Genomic DNA, 6,580 nt, shown 5'->3' on the forward strand with positions numbered 1-6,580 from the left:
AAGGGGAAAACTTTCCCTGGCATGGCCCCATGCCCTCATCTCATTTCAATGGGTGCATTAAGATACCTGTTTTGAACAAAGGCAGGAACTGTGGCTCCTGTTGTCACCTCTCAACGCAAATCCTCAAGCCAAAAAGCATGTTTCTCACCCCCCCTCCCCTTATGCTATTCGATTTACTTTCTTAAAAGGTTAAAGGTAACCAGTAGAGTTTTATCTTGCTTTCGCCTGCTCGAGCTCCACTTCCCTGTTCCGGATGTGCAGAAGATTACCTGTGCGATCTGACACCCATCTTTCCTGGCTATGGGATCCTGGCAGGCCAAACAGTGAGAGCAATAGCCAGCCATTCTTCAGGCTGCCAGGGAATGCACACCATCCACCCCACCCCCAGTCCAGGGTTCAGCACTACAGGCCTTTTTAACATGACAGTCAAGCTTTAGAAGTGATTTTTGACAATAGATATTAAAGACATGAAAATACAAAACAATGTGCTTGGTTATTCATTTCTGATCATTGTAAAACGTAGTAAATATAGTCTCGAACCCTCAATGAGCTTCTAAGGGATAATTCCTTCCCCTTCTCCGTCAGTGCGGGTATCTCTGTCCCTAAAGCTGTCCTTTCCCCCTCCCCCCTCCATCCCTTCCTCTCTCGATCACTATCTTCCTCCCTATCCTCCTTACATTCATTTTTTTTTTTTTTTTGTCTTTTGAGACAGGGACTCATGGTGCTCAGACTGACCTTGAACTCACTGAATCTGCAAGTATGTCCTTGAACTCAGGCCCTCCTCCTTTCACATCTCAAGATTTGGGGGCGGTCCCAGGTATGCACCATCACTCCCAGCTCAAGAGGATAGCACAATAGTGAAATTTGCCTTCAGGTATTCAGGTATTATAAACAATTAAAAACTGAAACAAAAAGTTATGAAGTTACCATAGAAAGCCTTTCTCAATTCTAATGTCCACCATACATCAAAACTGTATTTTACACTTGTGGTAGTCTGAAAGAAAATGGCCACCAAAGGAAGTGGCACTATAGGAGGAAATGTGTCACTGTGGAGACAGGCATTGAGGTCTTACTTATGCTCAAGCCACACGCACAGAGACAGACCACTTCTTGATGCCTGCGAGCCAAGATGTAGGACACTCAGCTGTTAGGAGCAGTTTTCTTGCCAGCCTGTTCCCACAGCCACATCAGCCCCAAATAACACAGAGCGATGCAGCACTAGATATAAAGCTGTTGTCCTGTTACTAGCGTTTGTTATTGCCTAGCTCTGTCTTAAATATTAACCCATTTCTATTAATCTAAGTGTTTCCACATGGTCTTACCAGAGAGAGGGTCCAGACCTTCTTCTCTCTCAAGTCTCTACATCTTGAATCTCCTCCACTACATTTCTCAGAATCCTCCTTCTCTCCTAGTCCCACCTATTTTGCCTTCCTATTTGCCAACAGGGCTTTATTCATTAACCAATAAGAGAAACATATCTACAGAATGGCATCTCCCATCACTCAGCTACCTCTCCAGCACCCTGTAAGCCTGCATGTTGCCATGTCCCACCATGATGGTTGAAATAAATTTCTTAACTGTAAGCAGGCCACTACAATTAAATGTTTTCCTTTTAAGGAGTTTCATGGTTGTGGTGCCTCTTCAGGGCAATAGAGAGCCTAACGAAGACAAATGTTGGTGCCTGGGACTGTATAAGGATCCGGGTATTATGCTGATTCTTCCCCCTGACAACTGACACTCAAGCAGATACTTAGTTCAAAGGGCCCTGTGTCTGGTGGCTATGTCATGTGTTATGTGGCTGCATAAGGACCCTGTACACGTTTGAGCTTTCCCTTTTAAGCGAGCACCTCCCAGCTGTTTACCCTTTACCACCTTCTTCTTTCCCCTTCCATCCCTGTTCCTGGTTGGCCAACATCTACCCCTCCCTTTGTTCCCTTTCCCTAGTGGGTTTCTTGTGGGTTCTGTTGAGTTTTGCAGTTCATGTTTCATTGCCAGCAGCTGCAGAGAAAACATCAGACTGGGTATTTCTGTGTTATGCCTGACCACGCTTTTGTCTGAAGGAATATGGACCTTGGAACTATGAATCAGAAAAGCAGTTGGATGCTTTAATTGCTACTTAATGTAGCATTCTAGTAGGGCATGGAAGACAGTGGTGTTAGTGCGATTTGAATTGTGGGTGCCTGGATCAAGAGGTTCCAGAAGAGAAAAATATTAATTTGTGGCCGTGTTACTTTGGTGAAGAATGTGGCTGCTTTTTGCCCTTGTCTGAAGAGTCTGCCTGAAGCTAGAGTGGTCTGTATTAATTCCATTGGCAGAGGAAATCTCAAAACAGCCTAGTATTGATCCTGTTGTATGGTTATTACTGGTCAGTCTTATGAAGATCTATAATGAAAAAGAGCAAGCTGAGCAAGGAAGACCATTTAAGGAGAAAAGGAGCAGCAGAAAGCAGAGAGGAGCTAAGTCCTGTGTTCAAGGAGATAAACAGATTAAGAAATGAAATAAAGGGAGTGGTAACCTCAGGATAAGATCCTACCCAGCTACGTTTTCAGCTCATGAAATGCAATTAAAGAAAGGCTTAGAGTCTGGTGTGGTGACCCATGCCTTTAATTCAAGCACTTGGAAGGCAGAGGCTGGCAGATCTCTGAGTTTGAGGCCAGCCTGGTCTACAGATCCAGTTTTAGGACAGCCAATCTTAGGCAGTGCAGGAAACCATCAAAAACATAAAGTTGTTGAAGATGTAATTGAACAAGGGGGGCAATTTCCAGCCCCAATAAACACCATAATCTGGCAGCTTTGGCCCATGGTTTGGAGTTAAGGATAGAAGAAAGGGGCTATAGAATTTGCAACCATGACTAAAGAAAGCCACTGAGGCTAGGCATATGTCAGGGATGTCCCTGAATGAAGGCCTAGAGAGGCAATTGAGTGAAGCTGTGGAATTGAATTCTGGATTGCCTTGGAGACCCCAGATGTTAGAGATGTCAGAATCATGGGATGCCTGCTGAGAACTGCCAACCAGGAGTGCAAACAGCTCAAGTGAGAAGTGTATTGCAGTCAACAAAGTTGAAGGAAGTGTAACATGAATAATAAAAATCCAGAGACAGACATTGGTGTTCAAGCTGACGATCAGAGAAATATAGTGGCCAGCCTCTGGAGAGTTCTCACCTCTACCAATACTTGGGGGTGATCCACCAAACCTCAGACTGCATCTCCAGACTGCACTGCCCCTTACCAAGCCTCAGATCACTCCTGAGACTGCACTGAGCTCCTTATATTCTCTCTAGAGCTGGGATTAAAGGCATGGTCTCTGTTTCTCTTTTAGACTGATTCACTCTCAAGTAGCCCTGGGTAGCCTTGAACTCAGCCTCCGTCTCCTGAGTCATGGGATTAAAGGTGTATGCTATCACTGTCCAGCTTCTATAGATATGGCTAGCTTTGCATTCCAGGAGAGCTTTATTAAATCATAAATAATATATCAAAGAACTTAGAGATCTGAAGAGCATGTTGACATCAGACATGGAGATGCAGAGTTTGGAGCTTGCCCAGCTGGTTTTGGTCCAGTATCTCCTCACTGTGCTCCCTTCCTCACATTTTGCAATGGCAATGTATATCCTGTGTCAGTATATGTTGGAAGTATGTCATCTGTTTTCTGATTTTGATTTTATAGGAGATTATAGCCAAGAGATTGCATCAATCTCAGAAGAGATTTGAACTTTGGACTTTTTGAACATTGTTGAAACTGTTATAGATTAAGGGGACTTTTGAAGTTGGACTGAATGCACTTTTGCATTTTGATTGCCTTATGATATGGTTACAAGCCTTTGGGGGCCAGGGAGTGGAGTGTGAAGGTTTGAAAGAAAATGGCCCTCAAAAGGAGTGGTACTGTTAGGAGGTGTGGCTTTGTTGGGGTAGGTGTGACCTTGGTGGAGGAAGTGAAGTGTGTCACCATGGAGGTTGGTTTTGAGGTCTCATATAAGCTCAAGCCACATCCAGTGCTTTAGTTCATTTCCTGTTGCCTGCGCTAGAGGTAGAACTCTCAGCCACCTCTACAAGCGCCATGTCTGCCTGCCTGCTGCCTTGCTTTCCAGCAGGGTGATACTGGGCTAAACCTCTGAACTGTAAGTGAACCACCTCAATTCAATATTTTCCTCATAAGAGTTGCTGTGGTCATGGCGTCTCTTCACAGCAATGGAAATTCCAACTGAGACAATACATCAAGTAGCAGTGTCTTTACTTAATGGAAAAAAAATATTTCATAAAGTAATGTGGCAGGAGGTTTAACAAAAATGTAACAGTAGTTTCAAAAGGTAAGATATTTGGTTGATATATTTAACTGAAAAAAATTACAGACTTCTACTTAAAATAGCTAGCATCTATCAATCTATCTATCTATCTGTCTGTCTATCTGTCTATCTATCCATGTATCAATCTATGTATCAATCTATGTATCTATCTATCTGTCTGTCTGTCTGTCTGTCTGTCTGTCTGTCTGTCTGTCTATCTGTCTATCTATCCATGTATCAATCTATGTATCTATGTATCAATCTATGTATCTATCTATCTATCTATCTATCTATCTATCTATCTTTGAGGTGGTTATATGGACCAGGCTGACCTAGAGCTTTCTAATAGTCGTGTGTGAAAGACATTGAGTCCCTTGAATGTTCTGTCTCTACCACCCAAGTGTCAGATACCAGTGTATGGTTTTGGGGATTTAGCTCTGGTCTTTATGCATGCTAGGCAAGTGTTCTGCCAACTGAGCTACACTCAGGCCACAATAGCTATTTGAAGCTGTACTATTCAAAACCTTTATCCTCTCCCTTTCCTTTCCTGACTCATCCTTGTCCTTGCTTGCTTGCTAGTGATTACAAGCTCACTGAAGGCAGCGAGAGTCTCATTTTCACTTCCAATCGTATTGTCTTCAGAAGTTAGGGAAGTCTGGAGGGGTGTGTTTGCAGTGTATTTCTCACCCTTGGCAAAGGCATGGCCATTGTACACTGTGTCTTCCCTTCATTGATAACAACCAGTGATCTTCTACCCAATGGAACATTTTCCTTAGAGATAATCACAGATGAATGATGCAGCCACCTCTCATATTGCATGTGATGTTTCTATGATTTTGAAAGTGACCAACTAAAGCCACATGTACTATTGGATGGAAGGGAAGGCACACCTATGTAATAAAGGCAAACCAAGAGAAGTGACATCAGTGGCTACTTGGAACCAGACAAAAATTTTCTATGTTTTGCTTGAATGATTATCTTGTTTTTCAATCCTTGTAGCTGCTTTATAGACACAACCTAAATTCAAACACTGCTCCCTGGAGACCAATAAAATGAAAGTTCTGAGATTGTTCCATGTCAAAATATCTCTTTGTGGTTCACATATTCTTTCCCAGCTAAGTTCAAATCCCCTGAAAAATGGAATCTTTGCTCCAATGCAAACTCAGTAAGAAACATCACAACAGATGTTGTGTGCATTTCTTTCCTCAAACCGAGTTACTGTAGGTTTTTATTTAACTCTTTGATGATGTTTATTTTCTTCTTTAAAAAGATTTTCTGGAACACAGTACAAGCCTGTTATCCACAAACTCAAGAGGCTATGGAGAAGAATGATGAACATATTCAACAAAACGTAACAGCAACAAATTGTTGCTTCTCATTTTTTCCTGGCCTTCTCCCCTGGGCTCGGGTACAATTCCTAATGTTAAACACTGAAGTCTATTGCAGATAATTCTAGAATTCTTTGTTTTTCATCCTTCAGCTTTGTCTTCTTTATGTTTTGGTAAATTCAGTGTGATGGCCAACCAGTTAACATCCATTTTCATTTGAATTTATTTTAGATAATTAAATTATGTTACATTTAATGTTTTATTACAGTTTGGAGAGTTTCATTTGAAAGTGAAGGAGATTTCTGCTCTGTGTGTCAGATAGCTCTGCCCTTTGACAATCAAATTTATTTCTTCAAATTGCAAAGATTCAAAGATTTGAGGCAAAATTAACTAAGAATAGTTTGTGACAAAGCAGTCTTGTCTGTTCTAAAGACATTTGCACAGTGTGATATTTATGCATAGCAGGTCTTCAGTGAGCATATAATTGATACTGAAAACCATTCTTATCTATTCATTTATCTATTATAAAAGCAAAAATTATGGAGTAAAAACACTGCATCTACTTCTTTTTTAAATAAAAGCATTCTTACAGTGGATCACAACTATGCAGAAATCCATTATGCATTTCCTTTGAACTGGAACCTCAGTGTTACATGTAAATTGACTTGTTTGCTTTAATAGCATCCAGTTAAGAGTAAGTTTCCAGTGCCATGTGCAGTAATTGGACTGAGAATAATTCACACACTGGATGCTTCTTTGAAAATGGGCTCTGTCACAAAGGTAGGAGCTGGACCAGAACACATGCCTCGGAACTCTCAGAACAGATTCTCATTGTGTAAAACCACACGGGCACTGTGGTGAAGATAATGTCAGCCCTTAATGCAGACAAATGATGCACCATGTGCTTCTCTTCCTTTTGGCTCATTTAGTGCCATATGTTACTTGAGTGATGAAAACCTATTTGTTATGGAG

The sequence above is a fragment of the Phodopus roborovskii genome, unplaced genomic scaffold (assembly GCF_943737965.1).
Source record: "Phodopus roborovskii unplaced genomic scaffold, PHOROB, whole genome shotgun sequence".
NCBI lineage: Eukaryota > Metazoa > Chordata > Mammalia > Rodentia > Cricetidae > Phodopus > Phodopus roborovskii.